Here is a 20372-nt window from a genome sequence, read left to right as displayed (position 1 = left end):
GAGACAGATAGCGGACATTCTATGTCTTGGGACTGCTAGAAGACCTGCATCTCTAATATTAGGGGTAAAGCTGTAAGTCTTTAGCAAAACTTGTGGATTTTTTCGTGAATGCATCAAAAACTTCACTCTAACCATCAAACGATGCTCAAGCAGGGTTGACTAGCTGAAAGATTCATACAGCCACATAAAAGTCCCCTGCAAGAAGGAAAAAAATCTCCCTTGCTACCTGCTGACTGGCTTCAACAACGAGACAGATAGCAGACCATGCTCAAGCAGGGTTGGCCACATGAGAGATCCAGACAGCCACATAAAACTCCCCTGCAAGACACTTGCTTCCTAATCTGAGCTAAGTGGCTTAAATATAGAGACAGATAGTGGACATTCTATGTCTTGGGACTGCTAGAAGACCTGCTTCTCTAATATTAGGGGTAAAGCTGTCAGTCTTTAGCAAAACTTGTGGATTTTTTCGTGAATGCACCAACAACTTCACTCTAACCATCAAACGATGCTCAAGCAGGGTTGACTAGCTGAAAGATTCATACAGCCACATAAAAGTCCCCTGCAAGAAGGAAAAAAAAACTCCCCTGCTACCTGCTGACTGGCTTCAACAACGAGACAGATAGCAGACGATGCTCAAGCAGGGTTGGCCACATGAGAGATCCAGACAGCCACATAAAACTTGCTTCCTAATCTGAGCTGAGTGGCTTAAATATAGAGACAGATAGCGGACATTCTATGTCTTGGGACTGCTAGAAGACCTGCTTCTCTAATATTAGGGGTAAAGCTGTCAGTCTTTAGCAAAACTTGTGGATTTTTTCGTGAATGCACCAACAACTTCACTCTAACCATCAAACGATGCTCAAGCAGGGTTGACTAGCTGAAAGATTCATACAGCCACATAAAAGTCCCCTGCAAGAAGGAAGCTGTCAGTCTTTATTAAAGCTTGTGAACTTTTTCTTGAACACGCTAACAAGTTCACCTTCATCATCAGAGCCAAAAATCCTAGCAGAAGTTAGGTTTGTGCAGTGTTTGTGATGCTAAATACTATCTGTCAACCATGCTAACCGCCTCCCCCAGCACCGGCCTGTGGGTTCAACGATGGCATGCAAACATTGGTGGTTCAGTTGTAGAATTCTCGCCTGCCACGTGGGAGGCCCGGGTTCTATTCCCGGCCAATGCACAGGCTTCTTGTTTAAGGCCATGCTCAAGCAGGGTTGGCCACATGAGAGATCCAGACAGCCACATAAAACTCCCCTGCAAGACACTTGCTTCCTGATCTGAGCTGAGTGGCTTAAATATAGAGACAGATAGTGGACATTCTATGTCTTGGGTCTGCTAGAAGACCTGCTTCTCTAATATTAGGGGTAAAGCTGTCAGTCTTTAGCAAAACTTGTGGATTTTTTCGTGAATGCACCAACAACTTCACTCTAACCATCAAACGATGCTCAAGCAGGGTTGACTAGCTGAAAGATTCATACAGCCACATAAAAGTCCCCTGCAAGAAGGAAGCTGGCAGTCTTTATTAAAGCTTGTGAACTTTTTCTTGAACACGCTAACAAGTTCACCTTCATCATCAGAGCCAAAAATCCTAGCAGAAGTTAGGTTTGTGCAGTGTTTGTGATGCTAAATACTATCTGTCGACCATGCTAACTGCCTCCCCCAGCACCGGCCTGTGGGTTCAACGATGGCATGCAAGCATTGGTGGTTCAGTTGTAGAATTCTCGCCTGCCACGCGGGAGGCCCGAGTTCGATTCCCGGCCAATGCACAGGCTTCTTGTTCAAGACCATGCTCAAGCAGGGTTGGCCACATGAGAGATCCAGACAGCCACATAAAACTCCCCTGCAAGACACTTGCTTCCTGATCTGAGCTGAGTGGCTTAAATATAGAGACAGATAGTGGACATTCTATGTCTTGGGACTGCTAGAAGACCTGCTTCTCTAATATTAGGGGTAAAGCTGTCAGTCTTTAGCAAAACTTGTGGATTTTTTCGTGAATGCACCAACAACTTCACTCTAACCATCAAACAACATCAAAACGTGCCACATAAAACTGGCTTCAAAAGAGACACAGTAAGCAGACCTGCTAGGTCTAGGGACTGCTGGAAGGCCTGCTTTTCCATGGTCTTGCAAAATATATCATCTAGCCTAAAATTAAGCAACAAGCTGTCAGTCTTTATTAAAACTTGTGAACTTTTTCTTGAACACGCTAACAAGTTCACCTTCATCATCAGAGCCAAAAATCCTAGCAGAAGTTAGGTTTGTGCAGTGTTTGTGATGCTAAATACTATCTGTCGACCATGCTAACCGCCTCCCCCAGCACCGGCCTGGGGGTTCAACGATGGCATGCAAGCATTGGTGGTTCAGTTGTAGAATTCTCGCCTGCCACGTGGGAGGCCTGGGTTCGATTCCCGGCCAATGCACAGGCTTCTTGTTTAAGGCCATGCTCAAGCAGGGTTGGCCACATGAGAGATCCAGACAGCCACATAAAACTCCCCTGCAAGACACTTGCTTCCTGATCTGAGCTGAGTGGCTTAAATATAGAGACAGATAGTGGACATTCTATGTCTTGTGTCTGCTAGAAGACCTGCTTCTCTAATATTAGGGGTAAAGCTGTCAGTCTTTAGCAAAACTTGTGGATTTTTTCGTGAATGCACCAACAACTTCACTCTAACCATCAAACGATGCTCAAGCAGGGTTGACTAGCTGAAAGATTCATACAGCCACATAAAAGTCCCCTGCAAGAAGGAAAAAAATCTCCCTTGCTACCTGCTGACTGGCTTCAACAACGAGACAGATAGCAGACCATGCTCAAGCAGGGTTGGCCACATGAGAGATCCAGACAGCCACATAAAACTCCCCTGCAAGACACTTGCTTCCTAATCTGAGCTGAGTGGCTTAAATATAGAGACAGATAGTGGACATTCTATGTCTTGGGACTGCTAGAAGACCTGCTTCTCTAATATTAGGGGTAAAGCTGTCAGTCTTTAGCAAAACTTGTGGATTTTTTCGTGAATGCACCAACAACTTCACTCTAACCATCAAACGATGCTCAAGCAGGGTTGACTAGCTGAAAGATTCATACAGCCACATAAAAGTCCCCTGCAAGAAGGAAAAAAAAACTCCCCTGCTACCTGCTGACTGGCTTCAACAACGAGACAGATAGCAGACCTTCTAGGTCAAGGGACTGCTAGAAGACCTGCTTCTCTAATATTAGGGGTAAAACTGTCAGTCTTTATTAAAACTTGTGGATTTTTTTGTGAATGCACCAATAACTTCACTCTAACCATCAAACAACATCAAAACGTGCCACATAAAACTGGCTTCAAAAGAGACACAGTAAGCAGACCTGCTAGGTCTAGGGACTGCTGGAAGGCCTGCTTTTCCATGGTCTTGCAAAATATATCATCTAGCCTAAAATTAAGCAAAAAGCTGTCAGTCTTTATTAAAACTTGTGAACTTTTTCTTGAACACGCTAACAAGTTCACCTTCATCTTCAGAGCCAAAAATCCTAGCAGAAGTTAGGTTTGTGCAGTGTTTGTGATGCTAAATACTATCTGTCGACCATGCTAACCGCCTCCCCCAGCACCGGCCTGGGGGTTCAAAGATGGTATGCAAGCATTGGTGGTTCAGTGGTAGAATTCTCGCCTGCCACGCGGGAGGCCCGGGTTCGATTCCCGGCCAATGCACAGGCTTCTTGTTTAAGACCATGCTCAAGCAGGGTTGGCCACATGAGAGATCCAGACAGCCACATAAAACTTGCTTCCTAATCTGAGCTGAGTGGCTTAAATATAGAGACAGATAGCGGACATTCTATGTCTTGGGACTGCTAGAAGACCTGCTTCTCTAATATTAGGGGTAAAGCTGTCAGTCTTTAGCAAAACTTGTGGATTTTTTCGTGAATGCACCAAAAACTTCACTCTAACCATCAAACGATGCTCAAGCAGGGTTGACTAGCTGAAAGATTCATACAGCCACATAAAAGTCCCCTGCAAGAAGGAAAAAAAATCTCCCTTGCTACCTGCTGACTGGCTTTAACAACGAGACAGATAGCAGACCTTCTAGGTCAAGGGACTGCTAGAAGACCTGCTTCCCTAATATTAGGGGTAAAGCTGTCAGTCTTTAGCAAAACTTGTGGATTTTTTCGTGAATGCACCAACAACTTCACTCTAACCATCAAACAACATCAAAACGTGCCACATAAAACTGGCTTCAAAAGAGACACAGTAAGCAGACCTGCTAGGTCTAGGGACTGCTGGAAGGCCTGCTTTTCCATGGTCTTGCAAAATATATCATCTAGCCTAAAATTAAGCAAAAAGCTGTCAGTCTTTATTAAAGCTTGTGAACTTTTTCTTGAACACGCTAACAAGTTCACCTTCATCATCAGAGCCAAAAATCCTAGCAGAAGTTAGGTTTGTGCAGTGTTTGTGATGCTAAATACTATCTGTCGACCATGCTAACCGCCTCCCCCAGCACCGGCCTGTGGGTTCAACGATGGCATGCAAGCATTGGTGGTTCAGTTGTAGAATTCTCGCCTGCCACGTGGGAGGCCCGGGTTCGATTCCCGGCCAATGCACAGGCTTCTTGTTTAAGGCCATGCTCAAGCAGGGTTGGCCACATGAGAGATCCAGACAGCCACATAAAACTCCCCTGCAAGACACTTGCTTCCTGATCTGAGCTGAGTGGCTTAAATATAGAGACAGATAGTGGACATTCTATGTCTTGGGTCTGCTAGAAGACCTGCTTCTCTAATATTAGGGGTAAAGCTGTCAGTCTTTAGCAAAACTTGTGGATTTTTTCGTGAATGCACCAACAACTTCACTCTAACCATCAAACAACATCAAAACGTGCCACATAAAACTGGCTTCAAAAGAGACACAGTAAGCAGACCTGCTAGGTCTAGGGACTGCTGGAAGGCCTGCTTTTCCATGGTCTTGCAAAATATATCATCTAGCCTAAAATTAAGCAAAAAGCTGTCAGTCTTTATTAAAGCTTGTGAACTTTTTCTTGAACACGCTAACAAGTTCACCTTCATCATCAGAGCCAAAAATCCTAGCAGAAGTTAGGTTTGTGCAGTGTTTGTGATGCTAAATACTATCTGTCGACCATGCTAACCGCCTCCCCCAGCACCGGCCTGTGGGTTCAACGATGGCATGCAAGCATTGGTGGTTCAGTTGTAGAATTCTCGCCTGCCACGTGGGAGGCCCGGGTTCGATTCCCGGCCAATGCACAGGCTTCTTGTTTAAGGCCATGCTCAAGCAGGGTTGGCCACATGAGAGATCCAGACAGCCACATAAAACTCCCCTGCAAGACACTTGCTTCCTGATCTGAGCTGAGTGGCTTAAATATAGAGACAGATAGTGGACATTCTATGTCTTGGGTCTGCTAGAAGACCTGCTTCTCTAATATTAGGGGTAAAGCTGTCAGTCTTTAGCAAAACTTGTGGATTTTTTCGTGAATGCACCAACAACTTCACTCTAACCATCAAACCACATCAAAACGTTCCACATAAAACTGGCTTCAAAAGAGACACAGTAAGCAGACCTGCTAGGTCTAGGGACTGCTGGAAGGCCTGCTTTTCCATGGTCTTGCAAAATATATCATCTAGCCTAAAATTAAGCAAAAAGCTGTCAGTCTTTATTAAAGCTTGTGAACTTTTTCTTGAACACGCTAACAAGTTCACCTTCATCATCAGAGCCAAAAATCCTAGCAGAAGTTAGGTTTGTGCAGTGTTTGTGATGCTAAATACTATCTGTCGACCATGCTAACCGCCTCCCCCAGCACCGGCCTGGGGGTTCAAAGATGGTATGCAAGCATTGGTGGTTCAGTGGTAGAATTCTCGCCTGCCACGCGGGAGGCCCGGGTTCGATTCCCGGCCAATGCACAGGCTTTTTGTTTAAGACCATGCTCAAGCAGGGTTGGCCACATGAGAGATCCAGACAGCCACATAAAACTCCCCTGCAAGACACTTGCTTCCTGATCTGAGCTGAGTGGCTTAAATATAGAGACAGATAGTGGACATTCTATGTCTTGGGTCTACTAGAAGACCTGCTTCTCTAATATTAGGGGTAAAGCTGTCAGTCTTTAGCAAAACTTGTGGATTTTTTCGTGAATGCACCAACAACTTCACTCTAACCATCAAACAACATCAAAACGTGCCACATAAAACTGGCTTCAAAAGAGACACAGTAAGCAGACCTGCTAGGTCTAGGGACTGCTGGAAGGCCTGCTTTTCCATGGTCTTGCAAAATATATCATCTAGCCTAAAATTAAGCAAAAAGCTGTCAGTCTTTATTAAAGCTTGTGAACTTTTTCTTGAACACGCTAACAAGTTCACCTTCATCATCAGAGCCAAAAATCCTAGCAGAAGTTAGGTTTGTGCAGTGTTTGTGATGCTAAATACTATCTGTCGACCATGCTAACCGCCTCCCCCAGCACCGGCCTGGGGGTTCAAAGATGGTATGCAAGCATTGGTGGTTCAGTGGTAGAATTCTCGCCTGCCACGCGGGAGGCCCGGGTTCGATTCCCGGCCAATACACAGGCTTCTTGTTTAAGACCATGCTCAAGCAGGGTTGGCCACATGAGAGATCCAGACAGCCACATAAATTTTGCTTCCTAATCTGAGCTGAGTGGCTTAAATATAGAGACAGATAGCGGACATTCTATGTCTTGGGACTGCTAGAAGACCTGCTTCTCTAATATTAGGGGTAAAGCTGTCAGTCTTTAGCAAAACTTGTGGATTTTTTCGTGAATGCACCAACAACTTCACTCTAACCATCAAACGATGCTCAAGCAGGGTTGACTAGCTGAAAGATTCATACAGCCACATAAAAGTCCCCTGCAAGAAGGAAAAAAAATCTCCCTTGCTACCTGCTGACTGGCTTTAACAACGAGACAGATAGCAGACCTTCTAGGTCAAGGGACTGCTAGAAGACCTGCTTCTCTAATATTAGGGGTAAAGCTGTCAGTCTTTAGCAAAACTTGTGGATTTTTTCGTGAATGCACCAACAACTTCACTCTAACCATCAAACGATGCTCAAGCAGGGTTGACTAGCTGAAAGATTCTTACAGCCACATAAAAGTCCCCTGCAAGAAGGAAAAAAAATCTCCCTTGCTACCTGCTGACTGGCTTTAACAACGAGACAGATAGCAGACCTTCTAGGTCAAGGGACTGCTAGAAGACCTGCTTCTCTAATATTAGGGGTAAAGCTGTCAGTCTTTAGCAAAACTTGTGGATTTTTTCGTGAATGCACCAACAACTTCACTCTAACCATCAAACAACATCAAAACGTGCCACATAAAACTGGCTTCAAAAGAGACACAGTAAGCAGACCTGCTAGGTCTAGGGACTGCTGGAAGGCCTGCTTTTCCATGGTCTTGCAAAATATATCATCTAGCCTAAAATTAAGCAAAAAGCTGTCAGTCTTTATTAAAGCTTGTGAACTTTTTCTTGAACACGCTAACAAGTTCACCTTCATCATCAGAGCCAAAAATCCTAGCAGAAGTTAGGTTTGTGCAGTGTTTGTGATGCTAAATACTATCTGTCGACCATGCTAACCGCCTCCCCCAGCACCGGCCTGTGGGTTCAACGATGGCATGCAAGCATTGGTGGTTCAGTTGTAGAATTCTCGCCTGCCACGTGGGAGGCCCGGGTTCGATTCCCGGCCAATGCACAGGCTTCTTGTTTAAGGCCATGCTCAAGCAGGGTTGGCCACATGAGAGATCCAGACAGCCACATAAAACTCCCCTGCAAGACACTTGCTTCCTGATCTGAGCTGAGTGGCTTAAATATAGAGACAGATAGTGGACATTCTATGTCTTGGGTCTGCTAGAAGACCTGCTTCTCTAATATTAGGGGTAAAGCTGTCAGTCTTTAGCAAAACTTGTGGATTTTTTCGTGAATGCACCAACAACTTCACTCTAACCATCAAACAACATCAAAACGTGCCACATAAAACTGGCTTCAAAAGAGACACAGTAAGCAGACCTGCTAGGTCTAGGGACTGCTGGAAGGCCTGCTTTTCCATGGTCTTGCAAAATATATCATCTAGCCTAAAATTAAGCAAAAAGCTGTCAGTCTTTATTAAAGCTTGTGAACTTTTTCTTGAACACGCTAACAAGTTCACCTTCATCATCAGAGCCAAAAATCCTAGCAGAAGTTAGGTTTGTGCAGTGTTTGTGATGCTAAATACTATCTGTCGACCATGCTAACCGCCTCCCCCAGCACCGGCCTGGGGGTTCAAAGATGGTATGCAAGCATTGGTGGTTCAGTGGTAGAATTCTCGCCTGCCACGCGGGAGGCCCGGGTTCGATTCCCGGCCAATGCACAGGCTTCTTGTTTAAGACCATGCTCAAGCAGGGTTGGCCACATGAGAGATCCAGACAGCCACATAAATTTTGCTTCCTAATCTGAGCTGAGTGGCTTAAATATAGAGACAGATAGCGGACATTCTATGTCTTGGGACTGCTAGAAGACCTGCTTCTCTAATATTAGGGGTAAAGCTGTCAGTCTTTAGCAAAACTTGTGGATTTTTTCGTGAATGCACCAACAACTTCACTCTAACCATCAAACGATGCTCAAGCAGGGTTGACTAGCTGAAAGATTCATACAGCCACATAAAAGTCCCCTGCAAGAAGGAAAAAAAATCTCCCTTGCTACCTGCTGACTGGCTTTAACAACGAGACAGATAGCAGACCTTCTAGGTCAAGGGACTGCTAGAAGACCTGCTTCTCTAATATTAGGGGTAAAGCTGTCAGTCTTTAGCAAAACTTGTGGATTTTTTCGTGAATGCACCAACAACTTCACTCTAACCATCAAACAACATCAAAACGTGCCACATAAAACTGGCTTCAAAAGAGACACAGTAAGCAGACCTGCTAGGTCTAGGGACTGCTGGAAGGCCTGCTTTTCCATGGTCTTGCAAAATATATCATCTAGCCTAAAATTAAGCAAAAAGCTGTCAGTCTTTATTAAAGCTTGTGAACTTTTTCTTGAACACGCTAACAAGTTCACCTTCATCATCAGAGCCAAAAATCCTAGCAGAAGTTAGGTTTGTGCAGTGTTTGTGATGCTAAATACTATCTGTCGACCATGCTAACCGCCTCCCCCAGCACCGGCCTGTGGGTTCAACGATGGCATGCAAGCATTGGTGGTTCAGTTGTAGAATTCTCGCCTGCCACGTGGGAGGCCCGGGTTCGATTCCCGGCCAATGCACGGGCTTCTTGTTTAAGGCCATGCTCAAGCAGGGTTGGCCACATGAGAGATCCAGACAGCCACATAAAACTCCCCTGCAAGACACTTGCTTCCTGATCTGAGCTGAGTGGCTTAAATATAGAGACAGATAGTGGACATTCTATGTCTTGGGTCTGCTAGAAGACCTGCTTCTCTAATATTAGGGGTAAAGCTGTCAGTCTTTAGCAAAACTTGTGGATTTTTTCGTGAATGCACCAACAACTTCACTCTAACCATCAAACAACATCAAAACGTGCCACATAAAACTGGCTTCAAAAGAGACACAGTAAGCAGACCTGCTAGGTCTAGGGACTGCTGGAAGGCCTGCTTTTCCATGGTCTTGCAAAATATATCATCTAGCCTAAAATTAAGCAAAAAGCTGTCAGTCTTTATTAAAGCTTGTGAACTTTTTCTTGAACACGCTAACAAGTTCACCTTCATCATCAGAGCCAAAAATCCTAGCAGAAGTTAGGTTTGTGCAGTGTTTGTGATGCTAAATACTATCTGTCGACCATGCTAACCGCCTCCCCCAGCACCGGCCTGGGGGTTCAAAGATGGTATGCAAGCATTGGTGGTTCAGTGGTAGAATTCTCGCCTGCCACGCGGGAGGCCCGGGTTCGATTCCCGGCCAATGCACAGGCTTCTTGTTTAAGACCATGCTCAAGCAGGGTTGGCCACATGAGAGATCCAGACAGCCACATAAATTTTGCTTCCTAATCTGAGCTGAGTGGCTTAAATATAGAGACAGATAGCGGACATTCTATGTCTTGGGACTGCTAGAAGACCTGCTTCTCTAATATTAGGGGTAAAGCTGTCAGTCTTTAGCAAAACTTGTGGATTTTTTCGTGAATGCACCAACAACTTCACTCTAACCATCAAACGATGCTCAAGCAGGGTTGACTAGCTGAAAGATTCATACAGCCACATAAAAGTCCCCTGCAAGAAGGAAAAAAAATCTCCCTTGCTACCTGCTGACTGGCTTTAACAACGAGACAGATAGCAGACCTTCTAGGTCAAGGGACTGCTAGAAGACCTGCTTCTCTAATATTAGGGGTAAAGCTGTCAGTCTTTAGCAAAACTTGTGGATTTTTTCGTGAATGCACCAACAACTTCACTCTAACCATCAAACGATGCTCAAGCAGGGTTGACTAGCTGAAAGATTCATACAGCCACATAAAAGTCCCCTGCAAGAAGGAAAAAAAATCTCCCTTGCTACCTGCTGACTGGCTTTAACAACGAGACAGATAGCAGACCTTCTAGGTCAAGGGACTGCTAGAAGACCTGCTTCTCTAATATTAGGGGTAAAGCTGTCAGTCTTTAGCAAAACTTGTGGATTTTTTCGTGAATGCACCAACAACTTCACTCTAACCATCAAACAACATCAAAACGTGCCACATAAAACTGGCTTCAAAAGAGACACAGTAAGCAGACCTGCTAGGTCTAGGGACTGCTGGAAGGCCTGCTTTTCCATGGTCTTGCAAAATATATCATCTAGCCTAAAATTAAGCAAAAAGCTGTCAGTCTTTATTAAAGCTTGTGAACTTTTTCTTGAACACGCTAACAAGTTCACCTTCATCATCAGAGCCAAAAATCCTAGCAGAAGTTAGGTTTGTGCAGTGTTTGTGATGCTAAATACTATCTGTCGACCATGCTAACCGCCTCCCCCAGCACCGGCCTGTGGGTTCAACGATGGCATGCAAGCATTGGTGGTTCAGTTGTAGAATTCTCGCCTGCCACGTGGGAGGCCCGGGTTCGATTCCCGGCCAATGCACAGGCTTCTTGTTTAAGGCCATGCTCAAGCAGGGTTGGCCACATGAGAGATCCAGACAGCCACATAAAACTCCCCTGCAAGACACTTGCTTCCTGATCTGAGCTGAGTGGCTTAAATATAGAGACAGATAGTGGACATTCTATGTCTTGGGTCTGCTAGAAGACCTGCTTCTCTAATATTAGGGGTAAAGCTGTCAGTCTTTAGCAAAACTTGTGGATTTTTTCGTGAATGCACCAACAACTTCACTCTAACCATCAAACAACATCAAAACGTGCCACATAAAACTGGCTTCAAAAGAGACACAGTAAGCAGACCTGCTAGGTCTAGGGACTGCTGGAAGGCCTGCTTTTCCATGGTCTTGCAAAATATATCATCTAGCCTAAAATTAAGCAAAAAGCTGTCAGTCTTTATTAAAGCTTGTGAACTTTTTCTTGAACACGCTAACAAGTTCACCTTCATCATCAGAGCCAAAAATCCTAGCAGAAGTTAGGTTTGTGCAGTGTTTGTGATGCTAAATACTATCTGTCGACCATGCTAACCGCCTCCCCCAGCACCGGCCTGGGGGTTCAAAGATGGTATGCAAGCATTGGTGGTTCAGTGGTAGAATTCTCGCCTGCCACGCGGGAGGCCCGGGTTCGATTCCCGGCCAATGCACAGGCTTCTTGTTTAAGACCATGCTCAAGCAGGGTTGGCCACATGAGAGATCCAGACAGCCACATAAATTTTGCTTCCTAATCTGAGCTGAGTGGCTTAAATATAGAGACAGATAGCGGACATTCTATGTCTTGGGACTGCTAGAAGACCTGCTTCTCTAATATTAGGGGTAAAGCTGTCAGTCTTTAGCAAAACTTGTGGATTTTTTCGTGAATGCACCAACAACTTCACTCTAACCATCAAACGATGCTCAAGCAGGGTTGACTAGCTGAAAGATTCATACAGCCACATAAAAGTCCCCTGCAAGAAGGAAAAAAAATCTCCCTTGCTACCTGCTGACTGGCTTTAACAACGAGACAGATAGCAGACCTTCTAGGTCAAGGGACTGCTAGAAGACCTGCTTCTCTAATATTAGGGGTAAAGCTGTCAGTCTTTAGCAAAACTTGTGGATTTTTTCGTGAATGCACCAACAACTTCACTCTAACCATCAAACGATGCTCAAGCAGGGTTGACTAGCTGAAAGATTCATACAGCCACATAAAAGTCCCCTGCAAGAAGGAAAAAAAATCTCCCTTGCTACCTGCTGACTGGCTTTAACAACGAGACAGATAGCAGACCTTCTAGGTCAAGGGACTGCTAGAAGACCTGCTTCTCTAATATTAGGGGTAAAGCTGTCAGTCTTTAGCAAAACTTGTGGATTTTTTCGTGAATGCACCAACAACTTCACTCTAACCATCAAACAACATCAAAACGTGCCACATAAAACTGGCTTCAAAAGAGACACAGTAAGCAGACCTGCTAGGTCTAGGGACTGCTGGAAGGCCTGCTTTTCCATGGTCTTGCAAAATATATCATCTAGCCTAAAATTAAGCAAAAAGCTGTCAGTCTTTATTAAAGCTTGTGAACTTTTTCTTGAACACGCTAACAAGTTCACCTTCATCATCAGAGCCAAAAATCCTAGCAGAAGTTAGGTTTGTGCAGTGTTTGTGATGCTAAATACTATCTGTCGACCATGCTAACCGCCTCCCCCAGCACCGGCCTGGGGGTTCAAAGATGGTATGCAAGCATTGGTGGTTCAGTGGTAGAATTCTCGCCTGCCACGTGGGAGGCCCGGGTTCGATTCCCGGCCAATGCACAGGCTTCTTGTTTAAGACCATGCTCAAGCAGGGTTGGCCACATGAGAGATCCAGACAGCCACATATATTTTGCTTCCTAATCTGAGCTGAGTGGCTTAAATATAGAGACAGATAGCGGACATTCTATGTCTTGGGACTGCTAGAAGACCTGCTTCTCTAATATTAGGGGTAAAGCTGTCAGTCTTTAGCAAAACTTGTGGATTTTTTCGTGAATGCACCAACAACTTCACTCTAACCATCAAACGATGCTCAAGCAGGGTTGACTAGCTGAAAGATTCATACAGCCACATAAAAGTCCCCTGCAAGAAGGAAAAAAAATCTCCCTTGCTACCTGCTGACTGGCTTTAACAACGAGACAGATAGCAGACCTTCTAGGTCAAGGGACTGCTAGAAGACCTGCTTCTCTAATATTAGGGGTAAAGCTGTCAGTCTTTAGCAAAACTTGTGGATTTTTTCGTGAATGCACCAACAACTTCACTCTAACCATCAAACGATGCTCAAGCAGGGTTGACTAGCTGAAAGATTCATACAGCCACATAAAAGTCCCCTGCAAGAAGGAAAAAAAATCTCCCTTGCTACCTGCTGACTGGCTTTAACAACGAGACAGATAGCAGACCTTCTAGGTCAAGGGACTGCTAGAAGACCTGCTTCTCTAATATTAGGGGTAAAGCTGTCAGTCTTTAGCAAAACTTGTGGATTTTTTCGTGAATGCACCAACAACTTCACTCTAACCATCAAACGATGCTCAAGCAGGGTTGACTAGCTGAAAGATTCATACAGCCACATAAAAGTCCCCTGCAAGAAGGAAAAAAAATCTCCCTTGCTACCTGCTGACTGGCTTTAACAACGAGACAGATAGCAGACCTTCTAGGTCAAGGGACTGCTAGAAGACCTGCTTCTCTAATATTAGGGGTAAAGCTGTCAGTCTTTAGCAAAACTTGTGGATTTTTTCGTGAATGCACCAACAACTTCACTCTAACCATCAAACGATGCTCAAGCAGGGTTGACTAGCTGAAAGATTCATACAGCCACATAAAAGTCCCCTGCAAGAAGAAAAAAAAATCTCCCTTGCTACCTGCTGACTGGCTTTAACAACGAGACAGATAGCAGACCTTCTAGGTCAAGGGACTGCTAGAAGACCTGCTTCTCTAATATTAGGGGTAAAGCTGTCAGTCTTTAGCAAAACTTGTGGATTTTTTCGTGAATGCACCAACAACTTCACTCTAACCATCAAACAACATCAAAACGTGCCACATAAAACTGGCTTCAAAAGAGACACAGTAAGCAGACCTGCTAGGTCTAGGGACTGCTGGAAGGCCTGCTTTTCCATGGTCTTGCAAAATATATCATCTAGCCTAAAATTAAGCAAAAAGCTGTCAGTCTTTATTAAAGCTTGTGAACTTTTTCTTGAACACGCTAACAAGTTCACCTTCATCATCAGAGCCAAAAATCCTAGCAGAAGTTAGGTTTGTGCAGTGTTTGTGATGCTAAATACTATCTGTCGACCATGCTAACCGCCTCCCCCAGCACCGGCCTGTGGGTTCAACGATGGCATGCAAGCATTGGTGGTTCAGTTGTAGAATTCTCGCCTGCCACGTGGGAGGCCCGGGTTCGATTCCCGGCCAATGCACAGGCTTCTTGTTTAAGGCCATGCTCAAGCAGGGTTGGCCACATGAGAGATCCAGACAGCCACATAAAACTCCCCTGCAAGACACTTGCTTCCTGATCTGAGCTGAGTGGCTTAAATATAGAGACAGATAGTGGACATTCTATGTCTTGGGTCTGCTAGAAGACCTGCTTCTCTAATATTAGGGGTAAAGCTGTCAGTCTTTAGCAAAACTTGTGGATTTTTTCGTGAATGCACCAACAACTTCACTCTAACCATCAAACAACATCAAAACGTGCCACATAAAACTGGCTTCAAAAGAGACACAGTAAGCAGACCTGCTAGGTCTAGGGACTGCTGGAAGGCCTGCTTTTCCATGGTCTTGCAAAATATATCATCTAGCCTAAAATTAAGCAAAAAGCTGTCAGTCTTTATTAAAGCTTGTGAACTTTTTCTTGAACACGCTAACAAGTTCACCTTCATCATCAGAGCCAAAAATCCTAGCAGAAGTTAGGTTTGTGCAGTGTTTGTGATGCTAAATACTATCTGTCGACCATGCTAACCGCCTCCCCCAGCACCGGCCTGGGGGTTCAAAGATGGTATGCAAGCATTGGTGGTTCAGTGGTAGAATTCTGGCCTGCCACGCGGGAGGCCCGGGTTCGATTCCCGGCCAATGCACAGGCTTCTTGTTTAAGACCATGCTCAAGCAGGGTTGGCCACATGAGAGATCCAGACAGCCACATAAATTTTGCTTCCTAATCTGAGCTGAGTGGCTTAAATATAGAGACAGATAGCGGACATTCTATGTCTTGGGACTGCTAGAAGACCTGCTTCTCTAATATTAGGGGTAAAGCTGTCAGTCTTTAGCAAAACTTGTGGATTTTTTCGTGAATGCACCAACAACTTCACTCTAACCATCAAACGATGCTCAAGCAGGGTTGACTAGCTGAAAGATTCATACAGCCACATAAAAGTCCCCTGCAAGAAGGAAAAAAAATCTCCCTTGCTACCTGCTGACTGGCTTTAACAACGAGACAGATAGCAGACCTTCTAGGTCAAGGGACTGCTAGAAGACCCGCTTCTCTAATATTAGGGGTAAAGCTGTCAGTCTTTAGCAAAACTTGTGGATTTTTTCGTGAATGCACCAACAACTTCACTCTAACCATCAAACGATGCTCAAGCAGGGTTGACTAGCTGAAAGATTCATACAGCCACATAAAAGTCCCCTGCAAGAAGGAAAAAAAATCTCCCTTGCTACCTGCTGACTGGCTTTAACAACGAGACAGATAGCAGACCTTCTAGGTCAAGGGACTGCTAGAAGACCTGCTTCTCTAATATTAGGGGTAAAGCTGTCAGTCTTTAGCAAAACTTGTGGATTTTTTCGTGAATGCACCAACAACTTCACTCTAACCATCAAACAACATCAAAACGTGCCACATAAAACTGGCTTCAAAAGAGACACAGTAAGCAGACCTGCTAGGTCTAGGGACTGCTGGAAGGCCTGCTTTTCCATGGTCTTGCAAAATATATCATCTAGCCTAAAATTAAGCAAAAAGCTGTCAGTCTTTATTAAAGCTTGTGAACTTTTTCTTGAACACGCTAACAAGTTCACCTTCATCATCAGAGCCAAAAATCCTAGCAGAAGTTAGGTTTGTGCAGTGTTTGTGATGCTAAATACTATCTGTCGACCATGCTAACCGCCTCCCCCAGCACCGACCTGTTCAGCACCGACCTGTTCAGTGGTAGAATTCTCGCCTGCCATGCGGGAGGCCCGGGTTCGATTCCCGGCCAATGCACAGGCTTCTTGTTTAAGACCATGCTCAAGCAGGGTTGGCCACATGAGAGATCCAGACAGCCACATAAAACTGCAAGACACTTGCTTCCTAATCTGAGCTGAGTGGCTTAAATATAGAGACAGATAGCGGACATTCTAGGTCTTGGGACTGCTAGAAGACCTGCTTCTCTAATATTAGGGGTAAAGCTGTCAGTCTTTAGCAAAACTTGTGGATTTTTTCGTGAATGCACCAACAACTTCACTCTAACCATCAAACGATGCTCAATCAGGGTTGACTAGCTGAAAGATTCATACAGCCACATAAAATCCCCTGCAAGAAGGAAAAAAAAACTCCCCTGCTACCTGCTGACTGGCTTCAACAACGAGACAGATAGTAGACGATGCTCAAGCAGGGTTGGCCACATGAGAGATCCAGACAGCCACATAAAACTTGCTTCCTAATCTGAGCTGAGTGGCTTAAATATAGAGACAGATAGCGGACATTCTATGTCTTGGGACTGCTAGAAGACCTGCTTCTCTAATATTAGGGGTAAAGCTGTCAGTCTTTAGCAAAACTTGTGGATTTTTTCGTGAATGCACCAACAACTTCACTCTAACCATCAAACGATGCTCAAGCAGGGTTGACTAGCTGAAAGATTCATACAGCCACATAAAAGTCCCCTGCAAGAAGGAAAAAAAAACTCCCCTGCTACCTGCTGACTGGCTTCAACAACGAGACAGATAGCAGACCTTCTGGGTCAAGGGACTGCTAGAAGACCTACTTCTCTAATATTAGGGGTAAAACTGTCAGTCTTTATCAAAACCAATAACTTCACTCTAACCATCAAACAACATCAAAACGTGCCACATAAAACTCGCTTCAAAAGAGACACAGTAAGCAGACCTGCTAGGTCTAGGGACTGCTGGAAGGCCTGCTTTTCCATGGTCTTGCAAAATATATCATCTAGCCTAAAATTAAGCAACAAGCTGTCAGTCTTTATTAAAACTTGTGAACTTTTTCTTGAACACGCTAACAAGTTCACCTTCATCATCAGAGCCAAAAATCCTAGCAGAAGTTAGGTTTGTGCAGTGTTTGTGATGCTAAATACTATCTGTCGACCATGCTAACCGCCTCCCCCAGCACCAGCCTGGGGGTTCTAAGATGGTATGCAAGCATTGGTGGTTCAGTGGTAGAATTCTCGCCGCGGGAGGCCCTGGTTCGATTCCCGGCCAATGCACAGGCTTCTTGTTTAAGACCATGCTCAAGCAGGGTTGGCCACATGAGAGATCCAGACAGCCACATAAAACTTGCTTCCTAATCTGAGCTGAGTGGCTTAAATATAGAGACAGATAGCGGACATTCTATGTCTTGGGACTGCTAGAAGACCTGCTTCTCTAATATTAGGGGTAAAGCTGTCAGTCTTTAGCAAAACTTGTGGATTTTTTCGTGAATGCACCAACAACTTCACTCTAACCATCAAACGATGCTCAAGCAGGGTTGACTAGCTGAAAGATTCATACAGCCACATAAAAGTCCCCTGCAAGAAGGAAAAAAAATCTCCCTTGCTACCTGCTGACTGGCTTTAACAACGAGACAGATAGCAGACCTTCTAGGTCAAGGGACTGCTAGAAGACCTGCTTCTCTAATATTAGGGGTAAAGCTGTCAGTCTTTAGCAAAACTTGTGGATTTTTTCGTGAATGCACCAACAACTTCACTCTAACCATCAAACAACATCAAAACGTGCCACATAAAACTGGCTTCAAAAGAGACACAGTAAGCAGACCTGCTAGTTCTAGGGACTGCTGGAAGGCCTGCTTTTCCATGGTCTTGCAAAATATATCATCTAGCCTAAAATTAAGCAAAAAGCTGTCAGTCTTTATTAAAGCTTGTGAACTTTTTCTTGAACACGCTAACAAGTTCACCTTCATCATCAGAGCCAAAAATCCTAGCAGAAGTTAGGTTTGTGCAGTGTTTGTGATGCTAAATACTATCTGTCGACCATGCTAACCGCCTCCCCCAGCACCGACCTGAGGGTTCAAAGATGGCATGCAAGCATTGGTGGTTCAGTGGTAGAATTCTCGCCTGCCACGCGGGAGGCCTGGGTTCGATTCCCGGCCAATGCACAGGCTTCTTGTTTAAGACCATGCTCAAGCAGGGTTGGCCACATGAGAGATCCAGACAGCCACATAAAACTGCAAGACACTTGCTTCCTAATCTGAGCTGAGTGGCTTAAATATAGAGACAGATAGCGGACATTCTAGGTCTTGGGACTGCTAGAAGACCTGCTTCTCTAATATTAGGGGTAAAGCTGTCAGTCTTTAGCAAAACTTGTGGATTTTTTCGTGAATGCACCAACAACTTCACTCTAACCATCAAACGATGCTCAAGCAGGGTTGACTAGCTGAAAGATTCATACAGCCACATAAAAGTCCCCTGCAAGAAGGAAAAAAAAACTCCCCTGCTACCTGCTGACTGGCTTCAACAACGAGACAGATAGCAGACGATGCTCAAGCAGGGTTGGCCACATGAGAGATCCAGATAGCCACATAAAACTTGCTTCCTAATCTGAGCTGAGTGGCTTAAATATAGAGACAGATAGCGGACATTCTATGTCTTGGGACTGCTAGAAGACCTGCTTCTCTAATATTAGGGGTAAAGCTGTCAGCCTTTAGCAAAACTTGTGGATTTTTTCGTGAATGCACCAACAACTTCACTCTAACCATCAAACGATGCTCAAGCAGGGTTGACTAGCTGAAAGATTCATACAGCCACATAAAAGTCCCCTGCAAGAAGGAAGCTGTCAGTCTTTATTAAAGCTTGTGAACTTTTTCTTGAACACGCTAACAAGTTCACCTTCATCATCAGAGCCAAAAATCCTAGCAGAAGTTAGGTTTGTGCAGTGTTTGTGATGCTAAATACTATCTGTCGACCATGCTAACCGCCTCCCCCAGCACCGGCCTGTGGGTTCAACGATGGCATGCAAGCATTGGTGGTTCAGTTGTAGAATTCTCGCCTGCCACGCGGGAGGCCCGAGTTCGATTACCGGCCAATGCACAGGCTTCTTGTTTAAGACCATGCTCAAGCAGGGTTGGCCACATGAGAGATCCAGACAGCCACATAAAACTCCCCTGCAAGACACTTGCTTCCTGATCTGAGCTGAGTGGCTTAAATATAGAGACAGATAGTGGACATTCTATGTCTTGGGACTGCTAGAAGACCTGCTTCTCTAATATTAGGGGTAAAGCTGTCAGTCTTTAGCAAAACTTGTGGATTTTTTCGTGAATGCACCAACAACTTCACTCTAACCATCAAACGATGCTCAAGCAGGGTTGACTAGCTGAAAGATTCATACAGCCACATAAAAGTCCCCTGCAAGAAGGAAGCTGGCAGTCTTTATTAAAGCTTGTGAACTTTTTCTTGAACACGCTAACAAGTTCACCTTCATCATCAGAGCCAAAAATCCTAGCAGAAGTTAGGTTTGTGCAGTGTTTGTGATGCTAAATACTATCTGTCGACCATGCTAACTGCCTCCCCCAGCACCGGCCTGTGGGTACAACGATGGCATGCAAGCATTGGTGGTTCAGTTGTAGAATTCTCGCCTGCCACGCGGGAGGCCCGAGTTCGATTCCCGGCCAATGCACAGGCTTCTTGTTTAAGTCCATGCTCAAGCAGGGTTGGCCACATGAGAGATCCAGACAGCCACATAAAACTCCCCTGCAAGACACTTGCTTCCTGATCTGAGCTGAGTGGCTTAAATATAGAGACAGATAGTGGACATTCTATGTCTTGGGACTGCTAGAAGACCTGCTTCTCTAATATTAGGGGTAAAGCTGTCAGTCTTTAGCAAAACTTGTGGATTTTTTCGTGAATGCACCAACAACTTCACTCTAACCATCAAACAACATCAAAACGTGCCACATAAAACTGGCTTCAAAAGAGACACAGTAAGCAGACCTGCTAGGTCTAGGGACTGCTGGAAGGCCTGCTTTTCCATGGTCTTGCAAAATATATCATCTAGCCTAAAATTAAGCAAAAAGCTGTCAGTCTTTATTAAAGCTTGTGAACTTTTTCTTGAACACGCTAACAAGTTCACCTTCATCATCAGAGCCAAAAATCCTAGCAGAAGTTAGGTTTGTGCAGTGTTTGTGATGCTAAATACTATCTGTCGACCATGCTAACCGCCTCCCCCAGCACCGACCT

The 20372-nt window shown here is 44.8% G+C and overlaps 9 non-coding genes across 9 annotated transcripts; all 9 read left to right on the top strand.

The window, feature by feature from the left end:
• Positions 1-3615: 3615 nt before the first annotated feature.
• Positions 3616-3686, top strand: trnag-gcc (transfer RNA glycine (anticodon GCC)). Its single transcript has one exon. It is a non-coding gene; the product is annotated as a tRNA-Gly (tRNA).
• Positions 3687-5810: 2124 nt separating this feature from the next.
• trnag-gcc (transfer RNA glycine (anticodon GCC)) lies at positions 5811-5881 on the top strand. The gene has a single exon. It is a non-coding gene; the product is annotated as a tRNA-Gly (tRNA).
• Positions 5882-6464: 583 nt separating this feature from the next.
• trnag-gcc (transfer RNA glycine (anticodon GCC)) lies at positions 6465-6535 on the top strand. The gene has a single exon. It is a non-coding gene; the product is annotated as a tRNA-Gly (tRNA).
• Positions 6536-8253: 1718 nt separating this feature from the next.
• On the top strand, positions 8254-8324 carry trnag-gcc (transfer RNA glycine (anticodon GCC)). Its single transcript has one exon. It is a non-coding gene; the product is annotated as a tRNA-Gly (tRNA).
• A 1470-nt stretch (positions 8325-9794) lies between these two features.
• On the top strand, positions 9795-9865 carry trnag-gcc (transfer RNA glycine (anticodon GCC)). The gene has a single exon. It is a non-coding gene; the product is annotated as a tRNA-Gly (tRNA).
• A 1718-nt stretch (positions 9866-11583) lies between these two features.
• On the top strand, positions 11584-11654 carry trnag-gcc (transfer RNA glycine (anticodon GCC)). Its single transcript has one exon. It is a non-coding gene; the product is annotated as a tRNA-Gly (tRNA).
• Positions 11655-12718: 1064 nt separating this feature from the next.
• Positions 12719-12789, top strand: trnag-gcc (transfer RNA glycine (anticodon GCC)). The gene has a single exon. It is a non-coding gene; the product is annotated as a tRNA-Gly (tRNA).
• A 2214-nt stretch (positions 12790-15003) lies between these two features.
• Positions 15004-15074, top strand: trnag-gcc (transfer RNA glycine (anticodon GCC)). The gene has a single exon. It is a non-coding gene; the product is annotated as a tRNA-Gly (tRNA).
• Positions 15075-18224: 3150 nt separating this feature from the next.
• Positions 18225-18295, top strand: trnag-gcc (transfer RNA glycine (anticodon GCC)). The gene has a single exon. It is a non-coding gene; the product is annotated as a tRNA-Gly (tRNA).
• The last annotated feature ends 2077 nt before the right edge of the window (positions 18296-20372 follow it).

Source organism: Clarias gariepinus, chromosome 25 (genome assembly GCF_024256425.1).
Source record: "Clarias gariepinus isolate MV-2021 ecotype Netherlands chromosome 25, CGAR_prim_01v2, whole genome shotgun sequence".
NCBI lineage: Eukaryota > Metazoa > Chordata > Actinopteri > Siluriformes > Clariidae > Clarias > Clarias gariepinus.
This window is presented reverse-complemented; position numbering and strand designations above follow the sequence as displayed.